The sequence below is a fragment of the Jaculus jaculus genome, chromosome 5 (genome assembly GCF_020740685.1).
Source record: "Jaculus jaculus isolate mJacJac1 chromosome 5, mJacJac1.mat.Y.cur, whole genome shotgun sequence".
NCBI classification, from domain to species: domain Eukaryota; kingdom Metazoa; phylum Chordata; class Mammalia; order Rodentia; family Dipodidae; genus Jaculus; species Jaculus jaculus.
In genome coordinates this window covers 79,081,726-79,095,525 of record NC_059106.1, presented here as the reverse complement: position 1 = coordinate 79,095,525, position 13,800 = coordinate 79,081,726, and the positions used below count along the sequence as shown (strand labels likewise).

General features: G+C 45.6%; 1 pseudogene; it reads left to right on the top strand.

The window, feature by feature from the left end:
* The first annotated feature begins 13,024 nt into the window (after window positions 1-13,024).
* LOC123460674 lies at window positions 13,025-13,316 on the top strand (annotated as a pseudogene).
* The last annotated feature ends 484 nt before the right edge of the window (window positions 13,317-13,800 follow it).

Genomic DNA, 13,800 nt, shown 5'->3' with positions numbered 1-13,800 from the left:
ATTTACCAGGGAGGCTATGCTTGCAGAAAAGGGAAAAGTCCTGACCTCTGGCATAGCTTATCTCTGAGTTTAGCTCTAGTCTTTGGAGACAGTGCCACCATAATCCCCTGTCAGGATGAGGAGGCCTGAGCATCTTGGCACTACCAGCATGCCATGCTGGCCTATGACCTTGAAGATGCTCTATGGGTGAGACTAAGACCTGGTGAGCAGGAAGTAGCAGAGCTGATCAGAAACACCCATGCTAGAGGTAGGAGAGGAGCCCACAGAGATGCCAGCATGGGTGCCTGAGGGGTGCTTCTGGGGGCTCAGAGCTCTGGGTTCTTAAGTTGTTTTTTCTTTTTAATGGTTTATTTATATTTATTTATTTATTTATTTGACAGATAAAGAGGGAGAGAGAGAGAGAGAGAAGGAGAGAAAAATGGGCGCACCACTGCCTCCAGCCACTGCAAACAAGCTCCAGAGGCGTGGGCCGGACCATCCCCCTTTCCCCCTGTGCATCTGGTCAACGTGGGTCCTGGGGAATCAAACCTGGGTCCTGAGGCTTCGCAGGCAAACGCCTTAACCACTAAGCTATCCCTCCAGCCCAGTTCAGCGCTCTAGAACATGCAGTATAATCTCCTCCAACATGGAAGAGAGGTGGCTGCCTTGTAAGCCCCTCCCACTCAGAAGGAAGCATGACCGGGAGCTGGGAGACACTGCGTTCCACACGTGAGTGTAGGTTTCTACACAAATAAGTATTCATGAGGCATCCGCTCAGAGTAGGGCCCAGAGAAGAGGTTCTAGATGCTGCAGGACGGAGGGCAAGCAATTCAGCTCCCCGGACTTTCTGACTTCACAGAGGCAAGTTGCTCAATAAGATGGAGAGATGGCTTAGCAGTTAAGGTGCTTGCCTGCTAAACCTAAGTACCCAGGTTTAATTCCCCAGGACCCACGTAAGCAAGATGCACAAGGTGACGCATGCATCTGGAGTTTGTTTGTAGTGGCTGGCAGCCCTGGTGCACCCATTTGCTCTCTCTTTATCTCCCTCTCTCTCTCTCTCTCTCTCTCTCTCTCTCTCTCCCTTCTCTCAAATAAACAAATAGGTTAAAAAAAAAAAAAAAAGAGCCGGGCGTGGTGGCGCACGCCTTTAATCCCAGCACTCGGGAGGCAGAGGTAGGAGGATCGCCATGAGTTCAAGGCCACCCTGAGACTACAGAGTTAATTCCAGGTCAGCCTGGACCAGAGTGAGACCCTACCTCGAAAAACCAAAAAAAAAAAAAAAAGAAAAAGTCTATTTGAGCCAGGCGTGGTGGTGCACACCTTTAATCCCAGCACTCAGGAGGCAGAGGTAGGAGGATTACCATGAGTTCGAGGCCACCCTGAAACTACATAGTGAATTCCAGGTCAGCCTGGGCCAGAGTGAGACCCTACCTTGAAAAACAAAACAAAACAAAACAAAACAAAAGTCTATTTGTATATAGAACAAATATTAGCCTGGTTTTTTTGTTTGTTTGTTTTTTTGAGATAGGGTCTCACTCTAGCCCAGGGTGACCTGGAATTCCCTATGTAGTCTCAAACTGGCCTCAAATTCACAGTGATCCTCCTGCCTCTGCCTTCCAAGTGCTGGGATTAAAGGTGCGTTCCACCATGCTCAGCTAGAATAAATATTAGTACAGATTGGGAAGAGTTGAGGAGAGGATGTTAGATACTGGGTACCAAAACACAATTTGATCGAGGTAACATGTTTGAGTTTTCTATAACACAATGTGGGGACTGTAGTTCATGATAATATAGTCCTTTTTTTTTTTTTTGAGACAGAGTCTCACTGTGTAGCCTTGCTGGCCTTGAACTTACTATATATACAAGAGTGGCCTTGAACTAGCAGATATCTGCCTGTTTCTGCCTCACAAATGCTGAGATTATAGACATGTGCCAGCACATCTTTATACCTGTACAACATTTTTTGAGTAGCTAGAAGATAGGAGCTTGAAGACTCCAACATAAATTAATGGTAAGGAGATGGAGAATTGAATTTGGATAGTGAATTTATCTATATTATACACATGTATTCAAAGATATCATTCTCCATAAATATGTACAAAGTATGATCTAAAAGTTTTAGTTGAGTTTGGTGGTTCATGCCTGTAATCTCTATTCTCTGGAGGCAAAGACAGAAGGATTGACATAAATTTGAGGCCAGCCTATTCTGCACAGTGAGTTCCAGGTAAACTATGACTACAGTGTGAACATTGAGAGTTCCTGCCTCAAAAACAAACAAAAAATCAGAGACGTGGGTATGTGGGTTTGGCCCTGGGTTTGATCCTCAATACCATATAAACCAAGCATGGTAGTTAATATCTATAATCCCACCCCTTGGAGGTAGAGGCAGGAAGATTAAGAGTTCAAGGACATCCTTGACTACATACGTAATTCTTGGCCAGAACCATTAAAAAAAAAAAAAAAGAAGCAAAACAAAAACAAAAACAAAAAAATAGAGCAGAAATACAGAGGCTACAAAGAACTCAATACTAAATCAGATTGCCAACAGGCCTGTCATGGCTCAAGGAACATTGTGAAAGAGGGTCAGAAGGATTGTAAGAGCCACAGAGAGGGTAGGACTACCCTGAGGCTTGACCCCCTGCTATCCCATAGGAACTGAGTGAGACCTTCGTGACCTATATATAGTTTTTTTAAAAGAATCAAGAAAAAATAACCTTTATCAAAACAATAAACAAGGCCTGGAGAGATGGAGGGCAGTTACCTGCATAACCTAAAGACCCAGGTTTTATTCCCCAGAACCTATGTAAGCCACATGCACATGGTGGCACATGTGTCTGGAGGTCATTTGCAGTAGTTAGAAGACCTGATGTGTCTATTCTCTCCCTCCCTCCCCTCCTCTCTCTCATTAAGAAAGTAAAATAAAAAATTAGAACATGTTTAACTATATTGATTTGATCAAATAATTATGCCATACCACATTCAAATGTACATGTCAAATAATAATAAAATTAAATATTGAATCTGCCAGGTGTGGTAGCACACACCATTAATTTCAGCACCTGAGAGGGGTGAAGTAGAATGATTACTTTGAGTTCAAGCCCAGCCTGGGGCTTGAGAGTGAGTTCCAGGTCAGCCTCAGCTAGCGTGAGAAATGGCCTTGAAACCAGCCACCCCCAATATTGAGGTTAATATCTGTTCCCTCTGACATCACCAATTTCCATTTCTTCCCCTTCTCTACTTAAAATTTCAATCAGGGGAATATCAGTTATTTATGTGTTTATTAAATGTATATTTTATTTATTTGAGAGAGAGAGTAGACACAGAGGAGCCTCTAGCCACTGCAAACCTCAGACGCATGCACCACCTTGTGCGTTTGGCTTTAGGTGGGTCCTGGAGAATTGAACCTCGATCCTTTGGCTTTGTTGGCAAGTGCCTTAAACCAGCTCCTATTTATGTGTTTTGATTCTCTTTTTGTCTGCCATGAGGTAGTAATCTCTGCAAAGAACTTATTTCATCTTGGCTTTGGTGTTTGAGTCATTTTTTTTAACATTTTTCTATAAATAGTTTGTATTACTTTACCTGTAGTGAAATGGATCCCAATGCCATTTCCTAACACAAACCAGGATGCCTTGGAAGAAAATATGCAATTCCTTTTTAAAATTTTTTTTTGTTTATTTTCATTTGTTTATTTGAGAGTGACAGACAGAGAGAGAAAGAGGCAGAGAGAGAGAATGAGCGTGCCAGGGCCTTCAGCCACTGCAAATGAACTCCAGACGAGTGTGCCCCCTTGGGCATCTGGCTAACATGGGTCCTGGGGAATCGAGCCTTGAACCGGGGTCCTTAGGCTTCACAGGCAAGCATTTAACCACTAAGCCATCTCTCCAACCCGAAAATATATAATTCTTATTTAAAATTATATCCCACTGACTTGCATGTTGAGTGTTTCATGGAAAAAATATTCTATGACAAGAATAAAAACCTAGCTTTATTGAGGTATTCTATTCCCTATATAATAAACAGTATGTATTTAAATTACAGGGTTTTCTTAGTTTGATGCGTGTGTATTCCTGTAAAACCATGACCACACTCAGGATAATGAACATATCTGTCAGTCTAGTTTCCCCAGCAAATCTGCAACCCTTAGCTCTAGCCTCTCTGCCATTCCCAGGCAACCACTAATCTTTCCATATTTAAAACTTTTATATAAATGGAATCACATAGCATGCATACTATTTTTTTGGTAAACCAATGAGTTTACTAAGCTGGCAGAGTATGAATGAGGGGTACTTAGAGAAGTGTGGATAACGCCAAAACAGTTGCATCACCACAAAGCCCCACCCAGCATGGAAAATGGCCTCATGGAAGCTGTATCGTGGGAGTCTATCTGCATCTTTTTTTTTCAGACAATGTCATATGTATCCCAGATTGGCTTTGAACTTGCTGTGTAGCAGAGGATGACTTTGAACGCCCGATTCTCCCTCCTTCACCTCCCCAGTGCTAGGATTATAGACATGTACCATCACACCCAGTTTTATGTAGTGTTGGGGATTGAATCCAGGGTTTCATCCATGCTAGAAAAGCGCTTTACCAACTGAGCTACATTCTCAACCCAGCATATATATATATATACACACATACATATATATACTCTGTCTTTCTGTCTTTCATTCAACATGATTATATTGAGATTTAGCCACCTTGCTGCATCTATCAAAAGTTCATTTGTGCTGGGCATGGAGGTGCACACCTTTAAATCCCAACGCTTGGGAGGTGAGATAGGAGGATCACTATGATTTCAAGGCCACCCTGAGACTACATAGTGAATTCCAGGTCAGCCTGGGCTGGAGTAAGACCTACCTCAAAAAATAAGATAAAATAAAATAATATGGGGCTGGAGAGATGCCTCATTAGTTAAGGTGATTGCCTGTAAAGCCTAACAACCCAAGTTTGATTCCCCAGTACCCACGTAAAGCCAGATGCCCAGTGTTGCATGCATCTGGAGTCCGTCTGCAGCAGCTGGAGGCCCTGGTGAAGCCATTCTCTCTCAGTCCTCAATGTGTTTTATAGCTTTGTCAAAGATCATTGGCTGGACTCCGGGTTCTGCTCTACTGTCATATCTGTGCCTCTGCGCCAGGGCCACCTGCTGGATCAATGCAGCTTACTCTACATCAGCACACGGCAGTGAGGGAGGGAGAGAAGAGAAAGGGTGGGGGCTCCCAAAAGGACACTTGCTAACCACAAGAGTACTTTTATTTTCATTGAAAAAGTTGGGCTGGAGAGATGGCTTAGCGGTTAAGCGCTTGCCTGTGAAGCCTAAGGACCCCGGTTCGAGGCTCGGTTCTCCAGGTCCCACATTAGCCAGATGCACACAGGGGCGCACGCATCTGGAGTTCGTTTGCAGAGGCTGGAAGCCCTGGCGCGCCCATTCTCTCTCTCTCCCTCTGTCTTTCTCTCTGTGTCTGTCACTCTCAAATAAATAAAGAAATTAAAATTAAAAAAAATATATATTAAAAAAAAAAAAAAAGAAAAAGTTGAGAGTTTTGAGCTGGAGAGATGGCTTAGCAGTTAAGGAATTTGCCTGCAAAGCTAAAGGACCTCAGTTCGATTCCCCAGGACCCACGTAAGCCAGATGCACAAGGGGGTACATGTGTCTGGAGTTTGTTTGTAGTGGCTGGAGGTTCTGGCACGCCCATTCTCTGTCTCTCTCTCTCTCTCTCTCTCTCTCTCTCTCTCTCTTCCTCTTTCCCTCTCTGGCTCTCTCAAACAAATAAATAAAACTTAAAAGAGAGGTTGAGAGGTTCCACTGTCTTTCAGACATTCGCATTTATGACCTTACCATGGCTGTTGCTACCTGCACAAGACCTGCATAATATGAGAGCAAAACAAATGGCATCAAAATAGCAGAGGGACTCTTGGAAAGAGGGAGCTCAGTGAAGGGAGGCTAAGGGAAGGTGGGGAGCAAGGAGGATAGTGGAAAGTATTATGATCAGGGTACATTGCGTATATGTATGGCGGTTGTAAATAAAAAGTTTAAAACATGTTGAGAGGTTTCATGGCCTCTTAACCCTGTGCTCTCCCCATCTCTAAGTATCATCTGATCAGGGAAAGTGCTAGAACAATGGCAACAGTACTCATAGCTCCCATTTTCTTGAGACAACATTTTTCTCAATAAGGGCTGGGATTAGTAGTTTTATTTTTATTTATTTGGAAGAGAGCAAGAGAGAAAGAAGCAGATAGAGAGAGGATGGGCACACCAAGGCCAGTAGCAGTTGCAAGTGAATTCCAGACACGTGTGCCACCTTTACAAGTGGCTTTATGTGAATCCTGGGGAATCTGTGTCCTTTGGCTTTGCAGGCAAATACCTTAACTGCTAAGCCATCTCTTCAGCCCAGTAGTTTTCTTCATATGGGTTGGCCTATAGTTTTGTAGTGGTTCCTATTGACTTAAGCTTACAGAAAAGTCTGTAACTAATCCTGCTGAGCTACACCCAGTCAAGTCCTTCACACTAACCAGTGTGCCCCAATTTATAAAACTTAAATTTTTATTGGTAATTATGTGTCTAGCCCCATGCTAGGTACTTTACACAGTAATGGTAGTTGTGACTACCACACACTGAGCACTTTTACTACGGTGCTCAGCACTCTACGTTCTTCACTGAGGCCTTACAGTAACCACTTTAGACAGGCTTTATGAGTCCCAGTTTATTGTTGAAGACACTGAGGCTTTGGGGAGTGATGTCATTTCCCAAGTTCACCAGTCCAGGTGGCTGGGTCAGGAGCTGGCTCAGGGTCCACAAGGTCCTGCCCGGTTAGGTGCTACATACCGGTGATCCCAACCCTCAGAAGGTGGAGGCAGAAGATCAGGAATAAGGTCATTCTCAACTACATGACATCTACACAAAAACTAAGGAACTTACCCAAGTTCATATGGGCAGAAAGGCATGGATAAAGGGGGATGTAAGTCCAGATCTGCCAGGCCCCAAAGATGGGCCACTCCCCCTGTGCTCTTAGGAGAGAATGTCTTTGCAAGGTCTTGGGTATGCATAGGTCTGAGTAAGTAACACCAGGCTGGAGTGATTAATGGCTCTTACGTTACTCTTTGTTTTTTGACATAAGGTCTCACTCTAGCTCAGGCTGACCTGCAATTCACTATGGAGTCTCAGGGTGGCCTCAAACTCACTGCAATCCTCCTACCTCAGCATCCCAAGTGCTGATATTAAAGGCATGCACCATCACACCCACCCAGGTTTTAGTTTAGTTTGTTTGTTTATTTTTGAGAGGATCTGGATACATAGCCCAGCCTAGCTTTGAACTCTTAATCCTCCTGCTCAGCCTGCTGAGTACTAGAATTATATGCATGCTTTGGCTGTTAGGGACTTTTTTAAAATGCATGTACAGATGCATGAGTGTGGAGGTTGCAATGACCTTCGTGTTGCTGGGACAAATCACCCAACCACAAGCAGCTGATGCGAGGAAAGAGTTAGTTTTGGCTTACAGTCTCAATGGGAGGTTTCAGCATGGTAGGAAGGCATGGTAGAGCAGAGGCTGGACCTCACATCTTGCCACAGCAGGCGGAAGAAAGCAGCAAATGAATGAGCACTGGCAAGGGAGAGCTGTCTATAACACCCCTAAGTCCACCCCAGCAACACACCTCCTCCAGCAAGGCTTTGCCTCTCAACTAGCCACCAGCCAGGGGCCAAGCATTCAAAACACACGAGTCTCTGAGGATATCTGATTCAATGCCACAGTGAGGGCACGTGTGCATGTGTTCTTGCATGCATGTGGAAGCTGGAGGACAATCTCTGGCATCATTCCTCAGGAGCACAGTCTACCAGTTCTTTGGGCTTTTTGTGGGTTTTTTTTTTTTTTCATTTGTTTGTTTGTTTTGTTTTGATTTTTTGAGGTAGGGTCTTGCTCTAGCCCAGGCTGACCTAGAATTCACTGTGTAGTTCCAAGCTGGCCTTGAATTTACAGCAATCCTCCTACCCTAGCCTCCTGAGTGCTGGGATTAAAGGCGTGCACCTGACTACCAGTTTTGAGACAAGGTCTCTCACTGAACCTAAGCTCACCAATTTGTCTGTCCACTGAGCCCCAGACAATCCTCTTGTCCCCATGTCTTCAGAGCTGGGATTACAGGCATGCTCCGCCACACCTGACGTTTCACTTGGGTTCTGGGGATCAAACTCAGGTCCTCACACTTGCAAGACAAGTGCTTTGCCCACGGAGCCATCTCCCAGCCCTGTTAGCTGGGGAGTGCCAATCAATGTAAGGGGGTTGCACTGCTCTCTCTGCTGCCACCCTGGCTCGCCGAGTCTAATTCGGAAGACTTTGAAGGACGTGCTTCACTGGGTCTGTCATTGATTTGCTTACATGAAACAGATGCCTACTCCAGCCAGTTTAAGTAAAGTGTAATTCAATATAAGAGCCAAGGCCATCTCACAGATCTCAAGGACAGGCAGGTTACACAGGGTTCTTGTTTCAGGGACTGACAGTCCTTAGAACAGATGGCTCTCTGGGAATAACCACCTCCCCTGAGCTTTCCTAGGACACTGACACCTCTCTCTCTTGTTTGTATGTGTATGTAGTGTGGTGTATGGTGCATACATGTGCCCTTACTGTGCCTCCGTAAGCTTGCCTACAGTGGCTGGAGTGGAACATTGGGTGTCCCACTCAGTCAGTCTTCCATCTGGTCTTGTTATTTTTTTTAAGTTTATAAAAATCGTTTATTTATGGGCTGGAGAGATGGCTTAATGGCTAAGCGCTTGTCTGTGAAGCCTGAGGAACCCTGGTTCAAGGCTCAACTCCCCAGGAGCCACGTTAGCCAGATGCACAAAGGGGCGCACACATCTGGAGTTCGTTTCCAATGGCTGGAAGCCCTGGCGCGCCCATTCTCTCTCTCTGTCTCCCTCTTTCTCTCTGTCACTGTCAAATAAATACATAAAAATATTTTTAAAAAAATTGTTTATTTATTGATTTACTGAGAGAGAGAGAAAGGGAGAGAGAGAGACCTGGCATGCCAGGGCCCTCAGCCACTATAATTGAACTCCAGATGCTTGCACCACCTAGTGGGCATGGACCACCTGGAACTTGCCTCACCTTTGTACAGCTGGCCAAGGTGGGATCTGGAGATTAGAACAGGAGACCTTAGGCTTCACAGTCAAGCACCTTAACCGCTAAGCCATCTCTCCAGCCCTTGTTATTTATCTTTGAGAGAGAGAGAAAATGGGTACTCCAGGGCCTTCAGCCACTGTAAACAAACTCCAGATGCATGCGCCACCTTGTGTGCATGTGCAACATTGCATGCTTGTGTCACTGTGTGTCTGGCTACGTGGAACCTGGGGATTCAAACTTGAGTTCTTAGGCTTTTCAGGCAAACGCTTTAACTGCTATGCCATCTCTCTAACTCCTGGTCTTATTTTTTGTTGTTGTTGTTGTTGTTGTTTGTTTGTTTTTGGTTTTTTGGGGGTTTTTGTTGTTTTGTTTCAAGGTAGGGTCTCACTCTAGCCCAGGCTGACCTGGAATTCACTAGGTAATCTCAGGGTGGCCTCGAACTCATGGCAATCCTGCTACCTCTGCCTCCCAAGTGCTGGGATCAAAGGCGTGCACCACCATGCCCAGCTCCTGTTCTTGTTTTTGAGTTGGAGTGTCCTTTTACCAATCTGGGAGCTTGTAGAGCTTCAAAGATTCCTGGATTTGTGTTACTCTGTGAGACTGGAGTTATCAGCTCTTTTTTGTAGGATCTGGAGATTTGAACTTAGGCAGTCTCAGGCCCCCTCAGGCCCTCATGCTTGCACAGGAAGCCCACCCAATAGCTGAGCCATCTCTCCAGCCTTACTGTTTTTTTTTTGTTGTTGTTGTTGTTTTGAGGTAGTCCAGGCTGACCTGGAACTCACTCTGTAATTCCAGGCTGACCTCAAACTCACAGTGATCTTCCTAACTCTGCCTCCCAAGTGCTAGGATTAAAGGTGTGCATCACCACACCTGGCCCCACTGACTCTTTTTGTTTTATTTTATTTAGTTTTTCGAGGTAGGATCTCACTCTGGCTCAGGCTGACCTGGAATTCACTATGTAGTCTCTGGGTGGACTTGAACTCATGGCAATCCTCCTACCTCTGTGTGGTGGTTTGATTCAGGAGTCCCCCATAAACCTAAGTGTTCTGGGTGCTAGGTTCCCCAGCTGATGGCAATTGGAAATTAAAGCCTCCTGGAGGCAGTGTATTGTTGGGGGCGGGCTTATGGGTGTTATAGCCAGTTTTCCCATGCAGGTGTTTGGCACACTGTCCTGTTCCCATTGTCCACCTTATGTGGGCCAGGGGGTGATGTCCACCCTCTGCTCATGTTGTCATTTTCCCTGCCATCATGGAACTTCTCTCTTGAGCCTGTAAGCCAAAATAAACCTCTTTTTTTTTTTTTTTTTCTCACAAGCTGCTTTTGGTTGGGTGATTTCTACCAGCAATGCGAACCTGACTGCAACAGTCTGCCTCCCGAGTGCTGGGATTAAAGGCGTGCGCCATCATGCTGGGCTTCCAACTTACTCTTTTTAAGGTAGGGGTGCCAAGTGGGTCTCCCAGGCATGTCTCAGTGTCTTAGCCCTTCCTGGACCTGCAGCTGATCACCTGATTTCCACTTGCCCCAATCCCAAAGTTCTGGAGTCCACTGCCCAGCCTGGCCTCTGAAGTGGTTCTCTTAATCAGATGCCCACCTTTGGCCCAGTCAGGTGGACAAGAGAAGCTGCTCTGCAGAGAACAGACAGGAGCCCAAGGACCCCACTCCCCTGGTTTGGGATAGTAAAGGAGCTTGTGAGCTGAGCAGGGGGCCAAGAAGGAAGGAAGCAATTCAGTGCGACAGCCCTGAGAGGTAGGTGGAGGCAAGCTAGGTCTTCATTTGACCCAATCCCTTCTGAGCACAGAGCTTCTTCTGGGGTAAAATGCTTTTATCTGGGACCCTAGTGACTTCAGAGACTCGGGAAGATTCTGAGGGGTCAGTGAAATGTGTATAACTCATGCTCTCGGGTCCATCTAAGGCTCCGGAGAACCTATCTTTTTCTTTGTCTTCATCCTTGCTGGTGATTTACAGACCGATCTCATAGGATGTCCCACCTTACCTTCCTGAATCACTGCTCAGCCCCTGGAAACATAATGGATAAATTGGCTGCTTTTGCCCGGCCAACCATCCACTGAGTCCCCTGTCGCTGAGGAGTCCCTTGCTGGTGCCTCCAAATGGCAGAATGTTACAGTATGAAAATATGCCCAAGGGTGGTCTACACGGGATTTCTGGTGTCATGTCTGAAAATGATAGCTACATCTAAACAAACTGCATTCCTGTTCAGGCTGGGGCTGAATTCATTCCAATAAAATAGTCAAACAGGGCTGGAGAGATGGCTTAGCAGTTAAGCGCTTGCCTATGAAGCCTAAGGACCCCGGTTCAAGGCTCGGTTCCCCAGGTCCCACATTAGCCAGATGCACAAGGGGGCGCATGTGTCTGGAGTTCGTTTGCAGAGGCTGGAAGCCCTGGCACGCCCATTCTCTCTCTCTCCCTCTATCTGTCTTTCTCTCTGTGTCTGTCGCTCTCAAATAAATAAATAAATAATTTTAAAAAAATAGTCAAACATAGGGGCTGGAGAGATGGCTTAGCTGTTAAGGCATTTGCCTGCAAAGCCAAAGGATCCCGGTTCAATTCGTCAGGACCCACATAAGCCAGACGCGCAAGGGGGCGCATGCATCTGGAGTTCACTTACAGTGGCTGAAGACCCTGATGCACCCATTCTCTCTCTTTCTCTCTCTCTCTCCCTCTTTCTCTATATCAAATAAATAAAATATACTTTTTAAAAAATAGTCAAAGTGGGCTGGAGAGATGGCTTAGTGGTTAAGTGCTTGCCTGTCAAGCCTAAGGACCCCGGTTCAAGGCTCAATTCCCCAGGACCCAAGTTAGCCAGATGCACAAGGGGCGCACACGTCTGGAGGTCCTTTGCAGTGGCCCATTCTCTATCTATCTATCTGCCTCTTTCTCTCTCTGTCTGTCGCTCTCAAATAAATAAATAAATAATAGTCAAACACAAAAAACATGAAGGAAAAATCTTACAGGTGGTAACACAAAAAGGCAGAAGGAGGAAATGTTATAATATCTCAGACTCGGCCCCCCTTTCAAAACAAGAGGGTTGAGGATGCAGCTCAGTTGGTGCAGTGCTTGCCTAGCATGCATGACATCCTGGGTTCGATTCCCAGCACCGTCTAAACTGGCTGTGATGGTGCTTGTCTGTATCTCTAGCACTGGGGAGATGGAGAGAGGTGGGTGAGAAGATCAAGGTCATCCTTGGCTACATGGGGATTTTGAGGCCAGCCTGGACTATGTGAGACTGTCTCCAAAAAAAGAAAAGAAGGAAAAGAAAAAGCACACAGGAAAAGAAATTTTACAAGAACAAATGACAAATAAATATCACCATGGCTGGACATGGCAGCACTCTCCTATAATCCCAGAACTTGGAAAGTGGAGACAGGAAGAGCAGGAGGTTGAGGCCAGCTTGAGCTACATGAGATACTGTCTCACTGAAGTAAAATAACATAGAACAAAAAATGAATAAATAAATATATTTAGTTGGGTATGGTGGTGTACCCAGTACTTGAGAGGCAGAGGCAGAAGGATTGCCACAACTTCTAGGACCACATAGTACACATAGTTTCCAGCCAGCCAGGGCCACAGAGCAAGACCCTATCTCAAAAAAAAAAAAAAAAAAAAAAAATCCCACAAACCAGGGCTGGAGAAGTGGGTTAGCAGTTAAGGTGCTTGCCTGCAAAGCCTAAGGACCTTGGTTCAATTCCCTAGTACCCATGTAAGCCAGATGCACATGGTGGCGCATGTATCTGGAGTCCATTTGCAGTGGCTGGAGGCCCTGGTGTACCCATTCTCTCTCTCTCCCTCTCTCGCTTTCTCAAATAATTAAATTAATTAATTTAAAAAAATCCACAAACCAAAGGAACACTTTTGTGGGAGGTAGCAAATACCTCAGGCACTCTGGGAGCACAAGATCAAGAGGCACTGCCTGCTCGATGAGAATCTTCCCGTCCACCCATGTGGTCACCAAATCAGGTTTCTGGTACTTCCTGTCACTGCTGAAGATGATGAAGACGGACAGCATGTACCACGAGTACTGCGACCTGACCAAGGCTGGAGCCACCACCCAGAGCTGCCATGATGTGGCAGGATGCCCTGCACTGTGCAGATGTTTGTCCAGATCGTGAAGCTGGAGGAGATCACAGGCAGCAAGTGCTGCAGGCCACTCAGCAGTTCCTGGGCTCCAAGATCAAGTTCTCACTGTCCCATCACATGCTGTGGGACTAGCACAAGCCGTGCTTCAGCCCTGAGACCCAACGCCTTCTTCTAGATGCTGCTGGCCATGTATATACATATACATGCACATATATACAAATATGTGTGTGTGTGTGTGTGTGTGTATACACACACACATATATCATATATATGACAACAAATGAATCTTTTAAAAATGTTTTATTTATTTAAGTATTTGAGAGAAAGAAAGAGGCAGATAGAAAGTGAAAGGGCACACCTGGGCCTCCAGCCACTGCAAAAGAACTCCAGATGCATGTGCCACCTTGTGCATCTGGCTTACATGGGTCCTGGAGGATTGATCCTAGGTCCTTAGGCTTTGCAGGAAGCACCTTAACAGCTAAGCCATCACTTCAGCCCATGGAATCTTTTTAAAAAAAATTATTTATTTATTTATTTGCAAGCAGAGAGAGAGAGATAGAAGACAGAAAGAGAGAGAGGGAGAGGATGGGCACACCAAGGCCTCCTGCCACTGCAA